This window comes from Bubalus kerabau, chromosome 4 (assembly GCF_029407905.1).
Source record: "Bubalus kerabau isolate K-KA32 ecotype Philippines breed swamp buffalo chromosome 4, PCC_UOA_SB_1v2, whole genome shotgun sequence".
Classification (NCBI taxonomy): domain Eukaryota; kingdom Metazoa; phylum Chordata; class Mammalia; order Artiodactyla; family Bovidae; genus Bubalus; species Bubalus kerabau.
The window spans coordinates 151,372,637-151,384,047 of NC_073627.1; the positions used below are offsets into that span (position 1 = coordinate 151,372,637).

Below are 11,411 nucleotides of genomic sequence, written 5' to 3' on the forward strand. Positions count from 1 at the left end.
AACTGCTGTTTATAAGCCTTTGTTCTTTGGAGAGTAATTTCATCTCTCAGGCATTAGAAAAGTATTGATAATATTATTATTTTTATTGTCTGTCTGAGATATTTCAACTACATAAGGTAACTTTTAACAGTCTACTTAGATTTAATACTTCACCACTACAAGTACTGTCTGGAAATACTTATAGCCATATAGATCTCTTTCTGTCTCTTCGTGTTTCAGATTTTATATGAATTACATTCATATGTATGCACTGAAAACCCCATCAGACAACGTTATAGTTTTTTACTTTTCAACCATGATGTATAACTTAAGGAACTAAAAAGTGGTAGACTGTTATATTTAACCAGGTTTTTACCATTTCTGTTGTTCTCTTAGGTACTTTGGTGTACAACCTAAGAATAGAGGTGTTCTCTTCTGTACTCATAGTGCAGTGAATGACTCTATAAATTGACATTTTTAAAAATAATTTCTGGTTTTTTGTATTTATTTATTTGGCTGCATCAGGTCTTAGTTGTGGCACACAGGGTCTTTGTTTCTTCGCGTGGGATCTTCTGTTGCAGCACAGACTCTCTAGTTGTGGTGTGCAGACTCAGGAGTTGCAGTGCAGGAGTACCAGAGTGTCTGCAGGCTTGGTTGCTCCATGGCATGTGGGATCTTAATTTCCCAACCAGGGATCGAACCCACATCCTCTGTATTGCAAGGTGAATTCTTAACCACTGGACCACCAGGGAAGTCCTCATAAACTGACATTGATACAATACTTTTATCTATTTTGCCATCCATATTTCAGTTTGGTTAGTTGATCTAATAATGTGCTCTCTTGTGTTTTCTTTTCCTCTGCAGTACATGAACTAGTCTAGGGTCAAGTATTGCATTTAGTTGTCGTGTCTTATAGATTTCTTTAATCTGGAACAATTTAAGAGCACTTTATGACTTTGCCATCTTTACAAAATACAAGTCTTTCACCTCCCCCCAGTCCTGCCACATATAGAAATGTTTTTAATTTTATCTTGAATTTTTTTCTCATCAATTGCTCTTATGTTAGACAAAATACTGTATAGGTGATGTTTTGTCTTTTTCAGATATCTGTTACTCAAAGGTGATGTTAATTTTAATCATCAGCCAAACTGTTACTTGATTCTCCACTATATCATCACTGCTTTTTTTTTAACCTCACAACTAATAGGCAATCTGTGGGGAGACATTTTATGACCATGCAGATGCTACTCCTCATTAAAATTTCTGCCTATATTTAGCACCACCTGGTGATTCTTATCTAATCTGCTCTTTACTATGGTGATTGCAAACTGATGATTTTTCAACTCCAGCACTTCACTTTACATTTCTCAATAAACACTAGACCTTGCTTAAGAAATAAATCACCCTTCACCCTGTGTGTGTGTGCATATGTGTACATATCTATTTATTATAGATATTTTATCATTCTTATTTTTCTTAAAGATGTACAATTCCTTACTCCTATATTTTTGAACACTTCCTTACATTTTGGCATAAAAAGACTTTCCAGTCTTAAAAGATACCTCTTCTGCCCCAGAATGAAAATTTAAAAATAAATAAATACATAGGTGTTGAATGTGTATTATGTACTCTGTACTGTATTAGTCTCTCATAATATAATTGAACAATATTAGATAGTGAAAAGTGGTATCAGGGATAATAAAGCCATGTCCTCCTCCAAGTAATCTTCCCAACCCAGGGATTGAACCCAGGTATCCTGCATTGCAGATGGATTCTTTACTGTCTGAGCCACCAAGGAAGCCAATAATAATATAATTGAACAATATTAGATAGTGATAAGTGGTATTGTGGAAAATAAAGTGGGATGGGAAATAGGGAATATACGTGATAAATGAGAGCTATTCACTTTTAAATAAGGTGGTCAGGGAAGGCCTTATTTAGAAGATATTGTTTTTGTTGTTCCATCACTTAGTCATGTCCAACTCTTTGCGACCCCATGGACTGCAGTACACCAGGCTTCCCTGTCCACCATCTGTTGGAGTTTGCACAAACTCATGTCCGGTGATCCCATCCAGCCATCTCATCCTTTGTCGTCTCCTTCTCCTCCTGCCTTCAATCTTTCCCAGCATCAGGGTCTTTTCTAATGAGTAGGCTCTTAGCATCAGGTGGCCAAATTATTGGAGCTTCAGCATCAGTCCTTCCAATGAATATTCAGGGCTGATTTCCTTTAGGATTGACTGGTTTGATTGCCTTGCAGTCTAAGGACTCTCAAGAGTCTTCTCCAACACCACAAACTGAAAGCATCAATTCTTCTACAAGGTGACATATGAGTAAATCAGGGAGCTAACCTTGCCTTATTAGTTATATAGTTATATAGTTATTATAGAGTTGATACCTCGCTGGGTATCAACTCTAGGTACTCTCTAAAAATGAATCATATGTTGCCTTGTATTATAATCATCTAGTGTGTATATATGTGTGTATATATATATATATATATATATGTTATCTTTAGTTTGCAAATATGTGATAACAAGGACAGTGTACCAGTATATAACACATTTCATTGGTTTTAAACTAATGACTAACACCTCTGAATTAGGAAAAATATTTAAACTCTGTGGAGCTCTTTCTTTATCTGCAAAATGAAGGAACTGGATAAAATTATTTGCAAGCTTCTGCACCATTCCAGAAGTTTATATGAAGGATAACAAATCAAAGAATAAAAATATTTCTGAGAAATAATGGAACTTATTGGAGTTGGATTAATAGAACTATGAGAAGAACATCCTTAAGCTATTAATAGGTCTCTCGTTTACAGCATGGAGTGAGCAAATATTTGGGGAATGCATCTCAGCAAAACTAAAGCTACAGTTTTGTATTCCTCTGGGCCACCCACTCTACATAAAATTACTTCATCTAACAGATCGCCTATTGTTTGATATTACTTGTGGCATAGATTCCTAAACTCCTTCAGTAAGAATATGTGCCCACCACTATTTACAATACACTCAACTGATCTAGTTACAGGGACTCTTTGAGAATGAAATCTATGTGCCAGATGACTTCTTTGCTTTTTTGCTGTTGTTTTTGAAAAAGCAAAAGCATAAAAAGTTCTAACTGGAAGAGATTTAGGATAAAACTACTCAGATTAATCATTTTACACATAAGCTGAATGGTTATTACATAAGCATGCTCTTTTTTCGTATGCCTGAGACAATTTTAGATCATTTTCCAAGAATCAATTCAATTAATCTCCATGCTGACTTCCATAAGCTACTTGCTCTATGGAGTTACTTACTATTCCAAATTTTAATAAATTCACCAAGATTACTCTAAAAGTAGCTTCAGTGATCATTATTTTTTACTCAGTGATCAAGACATGCCACAAATTGGTCACTTTCATAGAAATATCACTAGCTTCCATGAAGACTAGGTTGGTGAGATCACTCTGAGAAGCAGTTCCAGTGTGTTCTTTAACTCATGGTTACAGGGTTATTTGCCTGAATGACCAAGTATGGAGAGAATAAACCTCTCTACTGCTGTTTATATAGTCTCAGTTCAGTTCAGTCACTCAATTGTGTCCGACTCTTTGTGACCCCATGAATTGCAGCATGCCAGGCCTCCCTGTCCATCACCAACTCCTGGAGTTCACTCAAACTCACGTCCATCGAGTCAGTAATGCCATCCAGCCATCTCATCCTCTGTCGTCCCCTTCTCCTCCTGCCCCCAATCCATCCCAGCATCAGAGTCTTTTCCAATGAGTCAACTCTTCGCATGAGGTAGCCAAAGTATTGGAGTTTCAGCTTTACCATTAGTCCTCCCAAAAGAACACCCAGGACTTATCTCCTTTAGAAAGGACTAGTTGGATCTCCTTGCAGTCCAAGGGACTCTCAAGAGTCTTCTCCAACACCACAATTCAAAAGCATCAATTCTTTGGTGCTTAGCTTTCTTCGCAGTCCAACTCTCGCATCCATACCTGACTACTGGAAAAACCATAGCTTTGACTAGACGGACCTTTGTTGGCAAAGTAATGTCTCTGCTTTTGAATATGCTATCTAGGTTGGTCATAACTTTCCTTCCAAGGAGTAAGCGTCTTTTAATTTCATGGCTGCAGTCACCATCTGCAGTGATTTTGGAGCCCCCCAAAATAAAGTCTGACACTGTTTCCACTGTTTCCCCATTTATTTCCCATGAAGTGATGGGACCAGATGCCATGATCTTAGTTTTCTAAATGTTGAGCTTTAAGCCAACTTTTTCACTCTCCTGTTTCACTTTCATCAAGAGGCTTTTTAGTCTAGGGTAGTCTTTTTCCTGTCTACAGGAAGCAACAGATTACATGTGAAATAAACATCTATGTTCATATATACTACCTGGCTAATGTTTAAAGTTAGTAATAAATGCACAGGAAACTATTTTAAAAGATTTTTTAAAATTATTTGAGTATGGTAAGTACATCAGATCAGAAAGATGATTACGATTGGAAAGATAGTTTTTTTCTCACATTTCCTGCAAGGAGGGGTACATCATGCCACAGGCGCCACTAGAATAGGTCAGGAGTCAGTGGGAGAGGGGGAAACTGGTCATCTGTGGTTTCTGAGGTAAGGAAAAGGTAAGTCAAGGTGAACAGGCTTACACTGGCTAGTTTGAAAAATTTTAGAAGGCTCTGGGTCATAAGAGCTGTCACTAAATGCCTCTGGTACCTAAGCCTGGGCAAGTGGATAAGGGTATAGCAAATATAAAGGAGGTGGTTGAGATACAAGTTCTGGACTGGTTGGATGAAGTTAGAAAAGCACACTCAGGAGCAAGTTGTTTACTATCTCTAAGAATGGGCTAACCTTGGGAGGCATAGTTTGCTCAGGGTTATCAAGACTCTAGATGTCAAAGCATCAGAATACAGAAAATAAAAAGACATGATTAATGCAGAGCCTTCTCTGAGTCCTTTTAAAATCGAAGGCATAGATGTCAGTGAAACTAACAGAGTAAGTAAGTACCTTTGAAGATTCTATCCTCTCTAAAAGCAGCAAGAAAACTGGCCAAAACTGTCATGATCAGATTTTTTTGGAATTCTAGAAATGAACCATCTTTGCATGAAATGTTTCCATTTTCAATTTTCTTGAAGATATGTCTAGACTTTCCCCATTCTATTGCTCTCTGTTTCTTTGCATTGTTCACTTAAGATGGTTTTCTTATCGCTCCTTGCTATTCTCTGGAAAGATTAGTCTGAAGTCTGAAGCCAGGAAACCTGATTCCTCTAGCTCTGTTTTTCTCTTTCAAGATTGCTTTGGTTGGCTATTTGGGATCTTTTGTGTCTCCATACAAATTTTGAAATTTTTTTGTTCTAATTCTGTGGAAAATGCCATTGGTAATTTAATAAAGATTGCATTGAATCTGTAGATTGCCTTGGGAAGTATAGTCATTTTGATAATAATGATTCTTCTAATCCATGAACATGGTATATCTTTCCATCTCTTTATGTCTTCTTTGATTTCTTTCCTCAGCATCCTACACTTTTTGAAGTATAGGTCTTTTGTCTTCTTAGGTAAGATGCAACGGTAAATGGAATTTCTTCTTTAATTTCTCTTTCTCATCTTTCGTTGTTAGTGTATAGAAATGCAACAGATTTTTGTGTATTAATTTTATAACTTGCAGCTTTACCACATTCACTGCTGAGTTCTAGTAGTTTTCTGATACCATCTTTAGGATCCTCCATATATACTGTCATGTCATCTGCAATCCAATTTGGATTACCTTTACTTCTTTTTCTTCTCTGATTGCTGTACCTAGGCCTTCCAAAAGTATGTTGAATAAAAGTGGTGACAGTGGACATCCTTGTCTTTTTCTTGATGTGACAGGGAATGCTTTCAACTTTTCACCGTTGAGTATAATGCTATCTATAGGCTTGTCATATATGGTCTTTATTATGTTGAGGTATATACCCTCTATGCCCACTTTCTGGGGATTTTTTTTTTTTATCATAAATTGGTGCTGAATTTTGTCAAAAACTTTTTCCACACCTATTGAGATGTCCCTTGGACCGCAAGGAGATCCAACCAGTCCATCCTAAAGGAGATCAGTCCTGGGTGTTCACTGGAGGGACTGATGTTGAAGCTGAAACTCCAATACTTTGGCCACCAGATGCAAAGAGCTGACTCATTTGAAAAGACCCTGATACTGGGAAAGATTAAGGGCAGAAGGAGAAGGGGATGACAGAGGATGAGATGGCTGGATGGCATCACTGACACAATGGACATGTGTTTGGGTGGACTCCGGGAGTTGATGATGGACAGGGAGGCCTGGTGTGCTGCAGTTCATGGGGTTGCAAAGAGTCAGACATGACTGAGCTACTGAACTGATTGAGATGATCATATGGTTTTTATTCTTCAATTTGTTGATATGGTTTATCACATTGATAGATTGGCAGATGTTGAAAAATTCTTGTGTCCCTGGATGAATCACACTTGATCACAGTGTATGATCTTTTTAATATATTGTTGGAAAAGAATTGCTAGTATTTTGTTGAGGATTTTAAATCAATGGAGTAGGATACAAAACCCAGAAATAAGCCCATGCACCTATGTTCAGTTGATCTATGACAAATGAGGCAAGACTGCACAATATTCCTTCTCTTGTGTTCCCTGCCTAGAGAAGTTCCTTTAGCATTTCTTGTAAAGCTGGTTTGGTGGTGCTGAATTCTCTTAACTTTTGCTTGTCTGGAGAGCTTTTGATTTCTGCATCATATCTGAAAGAGACTCTTCCTGGGTAGAGTATTCTTGGTTGTAGGTTCTTCTCTTTCATCTGCATAGACTCTTCTGTTGACCATGATGGCTACTCCATTTCTTCTAAGGGATTCCTGCCCACAGTAGTAGATGTAATGGTTATCTGATATAATTCACCCATTCCAGTCCATTTAGTTCGCTGATTCCTAGAATGTCAACGTTCACTCTTGCCATTTCCTGTTTGACCACTTCCAATTTGCCTTGATTCATGGACCTGACATTTCAGGTTCCTAGGCAATATTGCTCTTTACAGCATCAGACCTTGCTTCTATTACTAGTCACATCCACAACTGGGTATTGATTTCGCTTTGGCTCCATCCCTTCATTCCTTCTGGAGTTATTTTCCACTGATCTCCAGTAGCATATTGGGCACCTACTGATCCAGGGAGTTCTCCTTTCAGTATCCTATTATTTTGCCTTTTCATACTGTTCATGGGGTTCTCAAGGCAAGAATACTGAAATGGTTTGCCATTCCCTTCTCCAGTGGACCACATTCTGTCAGATCTCTCCACCATGACCTGCCCATCTTGGGTTGCCCCACAGCCATGGCTTAGTTTCATTGAGTTAGACAGGGCTGTAGTCCTAGTATGATTAGATTGACTAGTTTTCTGTGATTATGGTTTCAGTGTGTCTGCCCTCTGATGCTCTCTCGCAACACATACTTGGGTTTCTCTTACCTTGGACATGAGGTATCTCTTCATGGCTGCTCCAGCAAAGCACAGCCACTGCTCCTTACCTTGGACGAGGGATATCTCCTCATGGCCGCCCCTCCTGACCTTGAACATGGAGTAGCTCCTCTCGGCCCTCCTGCTACCGCACAGCCGCAGCTCCTTGGACGTGGGGTTGCTCCTCTTGGCCACCTCCCCTGACCTCGGGCACGTGGTAGCTCCTCTTGGCCGCTGCCCCTGACCTCGGGTGAGGGTGAGCTCCTCTCAGCTGCTGCCCCTGACCTCAGGCATGTGGTAGCTCCTCTCGGCCACCACCCCTGACCTCGGACGTGGGGTAGCTCCTCAATCTCAAAATAGAATGATCTCTGTTCATTTCCAAGGCAAACCATTCAATATCACGATAATCCAAGCCTATGCCCCAACCAGTAACGCTGAAGAAGCTGAAGTTGAACGGTTCTATGAAGAACTACAAGACCTTTTAGAACTAACATCCAAAAAAGATGTCCTTTTCATTATAGGGGACTGGAATGCAAAAGTAGGAAGTCAAGAAACACCTGGAGTAACAGGCAAATCTGGCCTTGTAGTATGGAATGAAGCAGGGCAAAGGCTAATAGAGTTTTGCCAAGAGAATGCACTGGTCATAACAAACACCGTCTTCCAACAACATGAGAAGACTCTATATATGAACATCACCAGATGGTCCACACCAAAATCAGATTGATTATATTCTTTGTAGCCAAAGATGGAGAAACTCTATACAGTCAGCAAAAACAAGACCGGGAGCTGACTGTGGCTCAGATCATGAACTGCTTATTGCCAAATTCAGACTTAAATTGAAGAAAGTAGGGAAAACTACTAGACCATTCAGATATGACCTAAATCAAATCCCTTATGATTATACAGTGGAAGTGAGAAATAGATTTAAGGGACTAGATCTGCTAGAGTGCCTGATGAACTATGGACTGAGGTTCGTGACATTGTACAGGAGACAGGGATCAGGACCATCCGCATGGAAAAGAAATGCAAAAAGGCAAAATGGCTGTCTGAGGAGGCCTTACAAATAGCTGTGAGAAGAAGAGAAGCGAAAAGCAAAGGAGAAATGGAAAGATATAAGCATCTGAATGCAGAGTTCTAAAGAATAGCAAGGAGAGAAAAGAAAGCCTTCCTCAGTGATCAATGCAAGGAAATAGAGGAAAACAACAGAATGGGAAAGACTAGAGATCTCTTCAAGAAAATTAGAGCTACCAAGGGAACATTTTATACAAAGATGGGATCAATAAAGGACAGAAATTGTATGGACCTAACAGAAGCGGAAGATATTAAGAAGATGTGGCGAGAATACACAGAAGAACTATACAAAACTTCATGACCAAGATAACCATGATGGTGAGATCACTCACCTAGAGCCAGACATCCTGGAATGTGAAGTCAAGTGGGCCTTAGGAAGCATCACTATGAACAAAGCTAGTGGAGGTGATGGAATTCCAGTTGAGCTATTTCAAATCCTGAAAGATGATGCTGTGAAAATGCCACACTGAACATGCCAGCAAATTTGGAAAACTCAGCAGTGGCCACAGGACTGGAAAAGGTCAGTTTTCATTCCAATCCCAAAGAAAGGCAATGCCAAAGAATGCTCAAACTACCACACAACTGCACTCATCTCACACGCTAGTAAAGTAATGCTCAAAATTCTCCAACCCAGGCTTCAGCAATACATGAACCATAAACTTCTGGATATTCAAGCTGGTTTTAGAAAAGGCAGAGGAACCAGAGATCAAATTGCCAACATCCGCTGGATCATGGAAAAAGCAAGAGAGTTCCAGAAAAACATCTATTTCTGCTTTATTGACTATGCCAAAGCCTTGGACTGTGTGGATCACAATAAACTGTGGAAAATTCTGAAGGAGATGGGAATACCAGACCACCTGACCTGCCTCTTGAGAAACCTATATGCAGGTCAGGAAGCAACAGTTAGAACTGGACATGGAACAACAGACTGGTTCCAAATAGGAAAAGGAGTACGTCAAGGTTGTATATTGTCACCCTGCTTATTTAACTTATATGCAGAGTACATCATGAGAAACGCGGGGCTGGAAGAAGCACAAGCTGGAATCAAGATTACTAGGAGAAATATCAATAACCTCAGATATGCAGATGACACCACCCTTATGGCAGAAAGTGAAGAGGAACTCAAAAGCCTCTTGATGAAAGTGAAAGAGGAGAGTGAAAAAGTTGGCTTAAAGCTCAACATTCAGAAAACGAAGATCATGGCATCTGGTCTCATCACGTCATGGGAAATAGATGGGGAAACAGTGGAAACAGTGTCAGACTTTTTTTTTAGGGGGGGGCCTCCAAAATCACTGCAGATGGTGATTGCAGCCATGAAATTAAAAGATGTTTACTCCTTAGAAGAAAAGTTTGACTAACCTAGATAGCATATTCAAAAGCAGAGGCATTACTTTGCTAACAAAGGTCTATCTAGTCAAGGCTATGATTTTTCCAGTGATCACGTATGAATGTGAGAGTTGGACTGTGAAGAAAGCTGAGTGCTGAAGAATTGATGCTTTTGAACTGTGGTGTTGGAGAAGACTCTTGAGAGTCCCTTGAACTGTAAGGAGATCCAACCAGTCCTTTCTAAAGGAGATCAGTCCTGGGTGTTCATTGGAGGGACTGATGTTGAAGCTGAAACTCCAATACTTTGGCCACCCCATGCGAAGAGTTGATTCATTGGAAAAGACTCTGATGCTGGGATGGATTGGGGGCAGGAGGAGAAGGGGATGACAGAGGATGAGATGGCTGGATGCCATCACTGACTCGATGGACGTCAGTCTGAGTGACCTCTGGGAGTTGTTGGTGGACAGGGAGGCCTGGCATGCTGCGATTCATGGGGTCACGGAGAGTCGGACATGACTGAGCAACTGAACTGAATACAGTGGATGGTACATAGTAAGACTTCAGCCTAAGGAATGAATGAACAAATGAATTGGCACTGTCCTAATCTCATCTCTGATCTTTTCCTCTTTACTTGTCTCCTCCTACTCCTCACTGTAGCCATTCTGAATACCTTGCAGTTCTTTGAACACAGTGTTCTCTTAACAGGGACCAGTCTTTGCCTGTACACCTTTCCTGTGTGCTTCCCCAGTAATGGAAAGTAGTGTCATGACTACTGTGTAAGCATTATTGTATAACTGAGTTCATGGGGTCGCAAAGAGTCGGACACGACTTAGCGACTGAACTCTGCAAAGAATTAGATAAACAGGGTGACAGTATATAACCTTGTCATACTCGTTTCCCAATTTGAACCAGTTCATTGTTCCATGTCTGGTTCTAACTGTTGCTTCTTGACTTGCATCATGTTTCTCAGGAAACATGTAAGGTGTTCTTGTATTACCATCTGTTTAAGAATTTTCCACAGTTTGTTGAAATCCACATAGTCAAAGGCTTTAGCATAGTCAATGAAGCAGAAGTAGATGTTTTTCTAGAATTCCTTTGCTTTCTCTGTGATCCAATGGATGTTGGCAGTTTGATCTCTGTTCCTCTGCCTTTTCTAAATCCAGCTTATACATCTGGAAGTTCTCAGTTCATATACTGTTGAAGCCTAACTTGAAGGATTTTGAGCATTACCTGGCTTAGCACATGAAATGAGCACAATCTGTGCTCATAACTGTCCTCACCATACAACTACTCTACAGGAGTTTGAATATTCTTTGGCATCATGTCTCTTTGGGATTGGAATGAAAACTGACCTATTCCAGTCCTGTGGCCACTGCTGAGTTTTCCATATTTGCTGGCATATTGAGTGCAGCACTTTTACAGCATCATCTTTTAGGATTTGAAATAGCTCAGCTGGAATTCCATCACCTTCACTAGCTTTGTTTGCAGTAATACTTCCTAAGGCCCACTTGACTTCACACCCCAAGATGTCTGGCTCTAGGTGAGTGACCACACCATAGAGTTTTCGTGATCGTTAAGACTTTTTTTGTAT

At 39.9% G+C, this 11,411-nt stretch overlaps 1 protein-coding gene across 7 annotated transcripts in view; it reads left to right on the forward strand.

The window, feature by feature from the left end:
- The window catches only part of CENPP (centromere protein P), a 237,068-nt gene that overhangs the window by 50,159 nt on the left and 175,498 nt on the right, over positions 1-11,411 (forward strand). The window lies entirely within an intron of this gene.